Below are 11,226 nucleotides of genomic sequence, written 5' to 3' on the forward strand. Positions count from 1 at the left end.
ACCGGCTAACCTACTGCGAATGGAAGGATTTCGGTTCCATTTTTGTTCATCTTCAGTCATTCAGGGCATCTTTTTCTGGTGCCAGTATTATTATTACTATTATTTTATTTTTATATTCATTAATCATTGATCTTATCATTAATATTAATGCTAATTAATCACTATCCTATTTATTTATGACCATTTTCCCACTTGATATTATGGCTTTTGAATGAGTACTACCATGCAGGGAGTGCAGAATTATTAGGCAAGTTGTATTTTTGAGGAATAATTTTATTATTGAACAACAACCATGTTCTCAATGAACCCAAAAAACTCATTAATATAAAAGCTGAAGGTTTTTGGAAGTAGTTTTTAGTTTGTTTTTAGTTTTAGCTATTTTAGGGGGATATCTGTGTGTGCAGGTGACTATTACTGTGCATAATTATTAGGCAACTTAACAAAAAACAAATATATACCCATCTCAATTATTTATTTTTACCAGTGAAACCAATATAACATCTCCACATACACAAATATACATTTCTGACATTCAAAAACAAAACAAAAACAAATCAGTGACCAATATAGCCACCTTTCTTTGCAAGGACACTCAAAAGCCTGCCATCCATGGATTCTGTCAGTGTTTTGATCTGTTCACCATCAACATTGCGTGCAGCAGCAACCACAGCCTCCCAGACACTGTTCAGAGAGGTGTACTGTTTTCCCTCCTTGTAAATCTCACATTTGATGATGGACCACAGGTTCTCAATGGGGTTCAGATCAGGTGAACAAGGTGGCCATGTCATTAGTTTTTCTTCTTTTATACCCTTTCTTGCCAGCCACGCTGTGGAGTACTTGGACGCGTGTGATGGAGCATTGTCCTGCATGAAAATCATGTTTTTCTTGAAGGATGCAGACTTCTTCCTGTACCACTGCTTGAAGAAGGTGTCTTCCAGAAACTGGCAGTAGGACTGGGAGTTGAGCTTGACTCCATCCTCAACCCGAAAAGGCCCCACAAGCTCATCTTTGATGATACCAGCCCAAACCAGTACTCCACCTCCACCTTGCTGGCGTCTGAGTCGGACTGGAGCTCTCTGCCCTTTACCAGCCACGGGCCCATCCATCTGGCCCATCAAGACTCACTCTCATTTCATCAGTCCATGAAACCTTAGAAAAATCAGTCTTGAGATATTTCTTGGCCCAGTCTTGACGTTTCAGCTTGTGTGTCTTGTTCAGTGGTGGTCGTCTTTCAGCCTTTCTTACCTTGGCCATGTCTCTGAGTATTGCACACCTTGTGCTTTTGGACACTCCAGTGATGTTGCAGCTCTGAAATATGGCCAAACTGGTGGCAAGTGGCATCTTGGCAGCTGCACGCTTGACTTTTCTCAGTTCATGGGCAGTTATTTTGCGCCTTGGTTTTTCCACACGCTTCTTGCGACCCTGTTGACTATTTTGATTGAAACGCTTGATTGTTCGATGATCACGCTTCAGAAGCTTTGAAATTTTGAGACTGCTGCATCCCTCTGCAAGATATCTCACTATTTTTGACTTTTCTGAGCCTGTCAAGTCCTTCTTTTGACCCATTTTGCCAAAGGAAAGGACGTTGCCTAATAATTATGCACACCTGATATAGGGTGTTGATGTCATTAGACCACACCCCTTCTCATTACAGAGATGCACATCACCTAATATGCTTAATTGGTAGTAGGCTTTTGAGCCTATACAGCCTGGAGTAAGACAACATGCATGAAGAGGATGAAGTGGACAAAATACTAATTTGCCTAATAATTCTGCACTCCCTGTATTTGGCCACAAGTAAAAGTTTTAATGGAAATGAAGTATAATATTGTTTTTTGGATGACATAATTGATCATTAACCTCCTAAGACCCGAACTTTTTCATGGCATGCATTTATATTTTCTCTTTGCTATTTGGGCTCATTGGGACCTGATGAATGTAAAAACAAAGAATTATATGATTTTTTTTTTGCCTGATTTTTGTTTCTGAGAAAAATGAGATCCACATACGAGCACATTCGCTTTAAATTTTGATAGAACAGTGGCAGTCTAACGTCCTCGTAAGTGGATATCAGGCCCTTGTAGAGCAAAATTTTATATTTTGGTCTAGACAACAAAAAAATGTGATGTCCACATATGTGGACACCAGGTCCTAGGAGGTTAATTAATTATTGTGCTGTTTTGGGTAAACTGGGTAAATGTTTCCCCCCACTACACTTTCTTATACTACAGAAAGGAGAAAGGAACACAAGTTTTTAATTTTTCTATGTAATTAAAAACCTCAACGTGTACAATAAATGGCCCAAAAATCCATATCTCTTCATATACTTACTAATGTGAGAGCTTTAATGAAAGAGGTGAGGACTGTTCATCCACTTATTCTGCTTGTTTGAGGCCTGGTGGTAAGCGCATATCAGAAAATGTGAATCTGCCTGAAATCTCTGCAGCACAAAGTGCAACAGTTTAGTTGGGAATATTTAGCTAGTTTCTTCTTAAACTCACCAAATCAAAAGCAACTACTGTAGCGACTCAGCAGCAGTTTTAGAGGCTTTGCGGCACCTTAGAGGTCAACCATTCTCATGTTTAACTAAACTAAAGCTTTACATGTGTAATATATAACCAGCTGTTAAGAAGGTGAAAAAGAGAGAGAAAGCACAAATGTTTGGTGAAAACCTTGCTAATAGCTAGCAAGAATGCTATAATGTAAAGCTGATCCTTCAGGGAAACAAAGGTATGAGATGGTCGGAGATAGTTGTTCAATACAGAAGTTTACCTACCTGCTAAGAATGAAAGGGGACCTGTTATTTTTTGCCTTACTTTATGTCATATGTGTAATGTATTAATGCTTGTTGTTCATGTATAGCAAAGGATCAAATACTTAGGCAAACATACATAAAATTAATCGCTGAAAGCAGAATGCTCAAGCTGTAAGCTGAAGAGAAAATGAATAATTTATATTAAAAAAAATTGGCAGCTGATGCCCAAAAGGAACAAGAAGGATGTTTACAAGGCACTGGATGCCCCTTTGCAGGCTTCTGAAAGCTGGTCAATCAGAGGAAACTGGGAAAGGAGGGAGCATAAAGAAACATGAGATAAAATGCCCTACAATCTAGCTTGGACAATGCAAAGCTATATCTGTGCATGAGGATAACAAAAAAAGATTGGTAAGAGTAATAGGTCCCCTTTTAACAGAAACATGTTCAACTGGAAGCAGGAGAGGAGGGACTGGGAAATGTTAATAGCTTGGAAAGTTTGCAAAGTGTGTTTATGTGTTGAAATTACTCTAGAAACCTCTTCGTTCAGTGTTGTATTGTACATGCGGTCATGCTGTCATGTCCAGAACTGAAAATGAAATAAAAACTAAATGAAAAAATAAATGCCTCACAATTTCAAAGAGTGGATTATTTTTCTCCTTTAAAATGTTTTTTTTTCCCAGTAAATCTTAATTACCCCCCCCCCCCCCCACCCAAAAAAAACAAAAAACCTCAAACAAATAAACAAACTAACAAACAAACTTTGTTATCATTCAGTTGATAATGTTACAATATAAGGAGGCAGCATGAGAGAAGAAAAGGCAGGAGTGAAGCTGTGACAGTGGGGACTTTAAATGTAGTCACTATGCCTGGTAAAGCAAGAGAGCTGGCTAATATGATGGAGAGAAGAAAGGTAGAGGTATTTGTGTGTGCAGTTGATCTGGTGGAAGGCAAGCCAAGCCAGGAGCACTGGAATTGGATTCAAATTGTTCTACAATGGTAGGAAGCAGAAAAAGCAAAATGCAGTAGGAGCAACCTTAAAGAAAGAGTATGTTAATTGTGTTGTTGAGGTGAAGGTTACATAGGGTAATGAGTTTGTAGCTGGCAGTGTTGGGGAGTAACGGAATACATGTACCGCTGTTACGTATTTAAAATACAAAATATGAGTAACTGTATTCCGTTACAGTTACCGTTTAAAAAGGTGGTATTCAGAATACAGTTACTTTGTTGAAATAAATGGAATACACTGCGGTACTTTCCTGTTTCATTTTGTCGCGGGTCAGGACTGTTTGGGTTTTGTTTGACAGCTACGTTCTGTTGTTCCAGGCGGCAGCGTTACGGTTGCCATGGTTACAGGGCGACGCTCTCTCTCTCTCTCTGCGACTGTGTGTTTCCTGGGTGAGAGAGCACCTTTTCGTTGTTGCTGTTGTTGTGCTAAGCTAACAGGCAGAATGCTACAAGCATTCTGGGCGATCGTGGCTCAAGAGTTGGGAGTTCGCCTTGTAATCGGAAGGTTGCCGGTTCGAGCCCCAGCTTGGACAGTCTCGGTCGTTGTGTCCTTGGGCAAGACACTTCACCCGTTGCCTACTGGTGGTGGTCAGAGGGCCCGGTGGCGCCAGTGTCCGGCAGCCTCGCCTCTGTCAGTGCGCCCCAGGGTGGCTGTGGCTACAATGTAGCACCAGTGTGTGAATAGGTGGATGACTGGATATGTAAAGCGCTTTGGGGTCCTTAGGGACTAGTAAAGCACTATATAAATACAGGCCATTTACCATTTATAGCTCTAAAGAATGTAGCATCATGGGCAGTGTAGTCCGTGTTGCAGGGAGAATGGACTGCCATACACGTTATGGGTCTCTCAGCGCGAGGAGGGAGAAAAAGGGGAGTGGAAAGGTACGAGTTGTCATCGAGGAAAAACGGGAGCTGGAAGCATGTAAATATAATAATAACCACTTCAGCCAATAAGAGTGCCTGACGAGCCCAGTTGTAAGTAAGCTATTAAGACTCGACTGTACACCGTGTTCGTGTTTTCCTCCGAAAACAATAAGTTCCGTTGGAGCAGTCTTTCAACGCCTCTCTTTGTCTCTCGCTAGCAAAGTCGACCCACACAAGCCGACAGGGACCCCGCCGTATTAGTCAGAGGTCCCTTTACTACAGTTCGGAGTCGCGGACCTTCAGTAATAGTAATAAATCACAGCAATAGTACATTCACGTTGTTGTAAAAAGCATGATAATATATTAAGTAATCCAAAGTATTCAGAATACGTTACTGTCATTGAGTAACGTAACGGAATACGTTACAGAATACATTTTGGGGCATGTATTCTGTATTCTGTAATGGAATACATTTTAAAAGTAACCTTCCCAACACTGGTAGCTGGTAACCCAAGGTTTGATGCTGATTGTTGAAGGGAGATAATAAAGGCTGGATGCCAGAAGAAAAGGCAAGGCAAGGCAAGGCAAGGCAAGTTTATTTGTATAGCACAATTCAACAACAAGGTGATTCAAAGGAGGAATTCTGGTGTAAGTTGGGTGAAGTGGTAGAGATTGTCCCCAGGAAGAGAGACTGGTGATTGGAGTGAATTTCAGTAGACGTGTAGGTGACAAGGTGTTTGATAGGTATGGTGTTAAGAATAAAATGCAAAACTCTGAGTGGTAGGTGAAAACAGCTCAAGTGAGGGAAACTGCCAAGAAGGTGTTTGGTGGAATAGGAATATAGGATAGGAATATGATAATAAATAAAGAAGTGGGATGGTCAAGGAGATGAAGAAAGTCTACAGGAATACTGGGAGGCATAGAGCAAAGAGGGAAGTAGCAAAGGAAGAGGCTCATATTGAGTTGTGTGTGAGGCTGGACACTAAAGAAGGAGAAAACAGCTTGTTGGCCAGGTAGAGAGACCAAAATGGAAAGAGTGTGCATCAGGTTAGAATGATTAGGGACAGAGACAAAAATCTCCTAACGAGTTAATATGCTGAGAAGATGAAAGGAGTAGTTTGAGCAGCTGATGAATGAAGACAATGAGAGAGAGGAGCATGAATGGAAGGAAACTTGTGAATAATGAAGAGCAGCTAATTAGTAAGGAGGGAAATAAAGGTGGCTATGAAGGAAATGAATACTGGAAAGGGAGATGGTCCAGATGGCATACCAGTACCTGTTTAATAAAGGAAAACAAGAAAAAAAAACCCACAACATTAAATACAATTTTGAAAAATAGAATTCAATCTTCCAGTTTAACTTTATATTAGCAGATGAACGGCTCATTTTCATAGAGATTCTAACAGTTTCAATTTAGCCGTTTAGTTAGAAAACACAGCTTATTTTTAAACCTTCACACCTCCCACACAATTCTTACTGTGGAACATACTCAACTAAGCTTTACATATGAAACTAAACACAATACATTCTGTCTTCTTAGAGTTTCTCAAGAAGTTGCCAATAATGACAGTTTTTCAATAATAAACCACTAGAGAGAGATTCATGGCATTCAGATAAATATGTCATTTTTAAACATTGTCTATTTAACTTTGAACTTCCAAAGCTATTCTATACATCATTATAAAAAGAGTTGTTTGTTTTCAGATTATAGCCTGCCTACCCAAACGTGTGGTAAAAGACCACATACTGGAGAACACATGAGCAAAAATGCTCGATATTAAACACTTCAAATTTACAGTGTTACGTTTTTCTGATGTCAGCTGAAATATCTTATATAATTAAAGCACTCAACAGTGGGCAGAAAATGAAATGAAGCATATTGGATATTCACCCACTTTGGAATCTTTGAAAACACAGATCATTTAAATAAACACAAGTGAAAAAAGAAACACAAAGTTCATACAAATAAAATTGGTAAGAATAACTGAACCAAATGACTAAAACCAGATTCTCAGCATACAATCCAAATATTGCAGTACAAATCAACACTCATCATTTCATCTGTGACCATTCTCCTCGGACCTCTGGCATCAACACACAAAAAAAAAAATCCTGCAAAGAACTGCAGCTCACTCATATATTTTTCTTTTTTGGTCATTAGGTTGTTGTATGAGAAAATCCCAGTTGACGACCAGCCTGTGTTGCACCAATAGCCATGTCATGTTGAAAGACACTCAGTTATATTTTCTTCCCAATTCAATGTCTAAATGCAGTGAGTTGGTCCAACAACTACCAAACAAAGTGGCCAATGTGTGTAATATAAAATACGTAGAGCTTCATTTTGCAAATCAGCTGACTTCAAAAATTAATCTGCTACATAATTGACTCAGGTGTATTTCTACATTTATGCACATTTTATGCATTTATTCGGGGTTTTTTTTTTTTTTTTACACCTTTCCCAACACCAACTCAAGCTCTCTGGACAGTTTTGCACCATCACCCTGTGATTAAGGCAGATGAGATAGCCACATCTGACGACTCTGTCTTAAACATTTGCTGATATGTATAAAATAAGCCTGGTACATAAAATCTGGCTTTATTCTTGTGTTGATCTACCATGCAGCAGAGAAAACTGGTATCAACCAAGATTAGTTAAGGAACTTAAATCAGTAGTCATTCTTGAAAATGTATTTTGGGTACTGATGCAAACATTAACATTAGAATGTGAATTAGCAGGAGAAGTGCAGATTTCACCTGCTTGAATCCTCCAACCTGCCTTTGCTACGAGCAACACTGAAAAAAGTTCCATTATCTCTGTGGCATCTTTTACGTACCTTCTGCGGCAATGTTGCCAATTACAGTAAGCATTACCTAAGTATAAAGCTCTTGTTTTCAGGCTGAGACTAACAAGGTGTTTCTCAGGGATCTTCTCCTGCAGTGTAAATTTCATATTTTTGCCTTTGAAAACTGATGAGAAATGCCTCCAAAAGCATGACAAATGCACATCATTCAGGTCTTTCATAACAAGTTTGATTTATGAAGCCTACACAAAGGAGCACAGACTGGAGTAATAAGAATCAAGAGAAATATATAATGTGATTAATACCTAATGTAATTGTAGCAAAACAACCCATTCTAATGTGAGAATGCATTCTTTAGCTGCTTGTTCAGATTTATCTTGAAACTCTCTTTTTCCATTTCACAGCTGCAGTAGGGCTGGAGCCTATCCTAGCTGTCAAAGGGCTAACACAGAGGTACAGATAACCATTCACACAAATGGCCAGTTTAGAATCATTAACCTGACATGGATGTCTTTGGACCATGAGTAGAAGCTGGAGTACATGGACAGAACTCACTCGGGCATGGAGGGAACAGGGGATGGCCAAACAGGACAGAAGAAGGCTCCAGCCGGCTGGCAATTTCAAAGCAAAGACTCTCATGATGTGAGGTCACAGTGTTAATCATCACACCATTGTGCCACCCAATTGTTCTTACATGTAAGTCTTTATAACCTGGTCTGCAGTGGGAGACCAGAATGCATTTTAAAGTTATATTATTAGTTTCGTTCAATTAATACACCTCGGTTCCTGACATTCTTAAAGAAAATAACCCTGCTTGACCGCTTAAGAGATTTATGTGCAAAGAAGTGTTTCCCAGGGCAAAACAGCAGTTTTACATTATTATTCAATTCAATTTTATTCATATGGTGCCAAATCACAACAACAGTTGCCTCAAGGTGCTTTATATTGTGAGATAAAATAATACAGAGAAAACGGTGAAAACCCCAACAATCACATGACCCCCTATGAGCAAGCACTTTGGCGACAGTGGGAAGGAAAAACTCCCTTTTAACAGGAAGAAACCTCCCACAGAACCAGGTTCATGGAGACGTGCCCATCAGCCATGACTGGTTGGGGGTGAGGTTAGGAGGACAGGATAAAGACATGATATGGAAGAGAGCCAGAGATAAATAATAACTAATGATTAAATGCAGAATGGTTTATAAACCCATAATGAGTGATACAGGTGAGTGAAGAAAACCAGTGCTGAAATGCATTAAGAAATCAACAACTGAATCAGTCTATGTGCATATATTGCATATCTACTGATGAAACTCTGGTACCATAAATGTATTTTTACCATTACCTAGCTACCTGGGAAAAATAAACCATTTTTCTGACTGATTAAAGTGATATGATTAGACAGTTAGAGCAGTCAACAATAAAAATGTCCTGACAGCTGTGATATATGTCCAGACTCATCCCGGAGAAAAGCATAGTTTGTGATTTACTGTTGGATGTGTCAGCAACAATTAATAGTTATGAAAAATGTACAAATTTACAACTACAGCAACAACTTTCCAAGTTGGGGATGTTCATGAGGATCGTGTAGGTAATCATATGAAACTCCAGGTATTGCATTAACTCACATGGAAGACTTCTAATTAAAGCAGATAACTAATTAGACAACTAATACAACTTATATGGGTTTAGTGTCAGGTTCCACTGTGGTAGGGTAGGACCCAAATGAATTAGGCTGCTGGAGGATTCCCATGACGCACTGAGTATTTCTTCTTCAGTCACCTTTCTCACTCACTATGTGTTAATAGACTTCTCTGCAGTAAATCGTACTTGTTATTAATCTCTGTCTCTCTTCCACAGCATGTCTTTATCCTGTCTTCCTTCTCTCTCCCCAACTAGTCACAGCAGATGGCCGCCCCTCCCTGAGCCTGGTTCTGCCGGAGGTTTCTTCCTGTTAAAAGGGAGTTTTTCCTTCCCACTGTCGTCAAAGTGCACAGCAAATCCAGCATGTCCAAATTAACACTGTCGGATTTGATTTCAACACTATTAAAGTGTCTATATGGGTCCACACCAGAGAGTGTTAATTTAACTCTTTTTGGAGAGTTGGTACGTTAACTCTGATTTAGTGTTAAACACCAAATCTGTCTGGAGTTGATAATTTAACACTTGGTGTTAAGAGTTTATATATTAACTCTCAAAGAGTATTTTAGTTTAACTACGTAAGAGTTATCTTCTAATTCATTCTAAAAAGCGGGAATTTTACTGTTCTGAACTTCTAGAAATTTATTTTGGAAATAAACATTTACTAAAAAGATGCAATGGTTTTTGAAAAACATTTATTCTGAACTGTGCACCACAATTTCAAAACATTTTCTGAAAGATGTAACAGTATACATGTTCTCACTTTCATTAGAATTTTGTTTATCAAAAGGTCTGACATGGTAAATGCAAATAACAGCATTCTCATCACTTATTTCTTCAATACAATATGCATGTCCTTCATTCATCCCTTTGTGGAACTTCAACGCACTTCTGCTCTCCCCCATATTCCATCTTCACAAGCATATCCTGTGCGGAGATTGACTAAAAATTAGTTGACGCCAATTAATGGCACAAATAATCCAGTAAACAATTGCAGCACAGTAAAAAAAAAAAAAAAAAAGGAATCCTCTTTGAGCCATTACTTGTGTAAAGTATTTTCCCAAAAGACAAGGACACAGGCAACAGGTAATACTGAACTAAATGTAAAACCGCAACCTTTTTAATTTTTACCTAAACCGTGTGCACAAAACTCTGGAGGGATCTATGCTAACGTAGAACCCAGTCAGGATGCCTGCTACTGCTGTTTGCTCGTGTTTTTTATTTTTATTTTTATTTTTTTTTTACGGGCGATCGTTTTCAGGCTTCAAGTAGCACCATTATACCAACATTTCACATTCTAGACATTGTTTTAGGTGTATTTGACCAAAAGTTTGACTGAAAATTCACATGCAAGCTTTTTTCAAGGCTGTGGTATTTGCCCGCAAACAATACCTTTCAGCTAGCTAAAACAGAATATTATGCTATCAGCGAGCAACATGGCTAATGCCTTTCACACAGCTTTGTCTCAACTCCAAAGAGCCACAGAAGTAAAAGCTCATAATAATAATTGAAACAATCTTTGAAAAAATGACTTACCAAGCATGGCAAACAACTCAAATATGTAGAACAAAATGTTCTGAAACGGCTTCACTTCAGCTTCGATTGGAGCCGTGCTGGGGGCGGAGTCTGTGAATTTACTCTATTGGTGTCATAGCCCCTCTAGGAGTTCAGAGTTAAGAGGTCAAGAGTTAATGTTTCCATTGTAACACCTCCAGATTTGACATAGAAACACTCATTTTTAACACTCGATTTTAACTACTATCATTTTACACCTCAGAGTTACATTAAAAGAATGTGACTCTGCTTAGAGTAAAATTAACTCTACTTTTGCAAGAAGACTATTAACACCAAAACATTTAACACTTTTGAATTTGCTGTGTGCTTGCTCATAGGGGGTCATATGATTGTTGGGTTTCTCTCAGTATGTATTATTGTAGGGTCTACCTTACAATATCCCACATAGCAAAATTGGTATGTCCTGGAACTGGCCCACACAATGAGCTTACACTTGGCCCACATACCGCTAAAAATGACGGCCCTTTGATGGCCCAGATCAGGTTTGCCAGAGGGGGCCCACACATGGGCCAGCACAAGGCTAGTTGCAGACACACTGCTGGCACTGTGCTGGCCCAGAACAGTTTCAGCTCTGACCCCAGATGT

General features: G+C 39.2%; 1 long non-coding RNA gene across 1 annotated transcript; it reads right to left on the reverse strand.

The window, feature by feature from the left end:
• Positions 1–9,690: 9,690 nt before the first annotated feature.
• Positions 9,691–10,934, reverse strand: LOC308394023. Its single transcript, XR_013971082.1, has 2 exons — positions 10,603–10,934; positions 9,691–9,993 (listed from the first exon to the last, which is right to left on the reverse strand). It is a non-coding gene; the product is annotated as an uncharacterized lncRNA (long non-coding RNA).
• Between the last annotated feature and the right edge of the window lie 292 nt (positions 10,935–11,226).

This window comes from Rhamphochromis sp. 'chilingali', assembly GCF_963969265.1.
Source record: "Rhamphochromis sp. 'chilingali' genome assembly, chromosome: 3".
NCBI lineage: Eukaryota > Metazoa > Chordata > Actinopteri > Cichliformes > Cichlidae > Rhamphochromis > Rhamphochromis sp. 'chilingali'.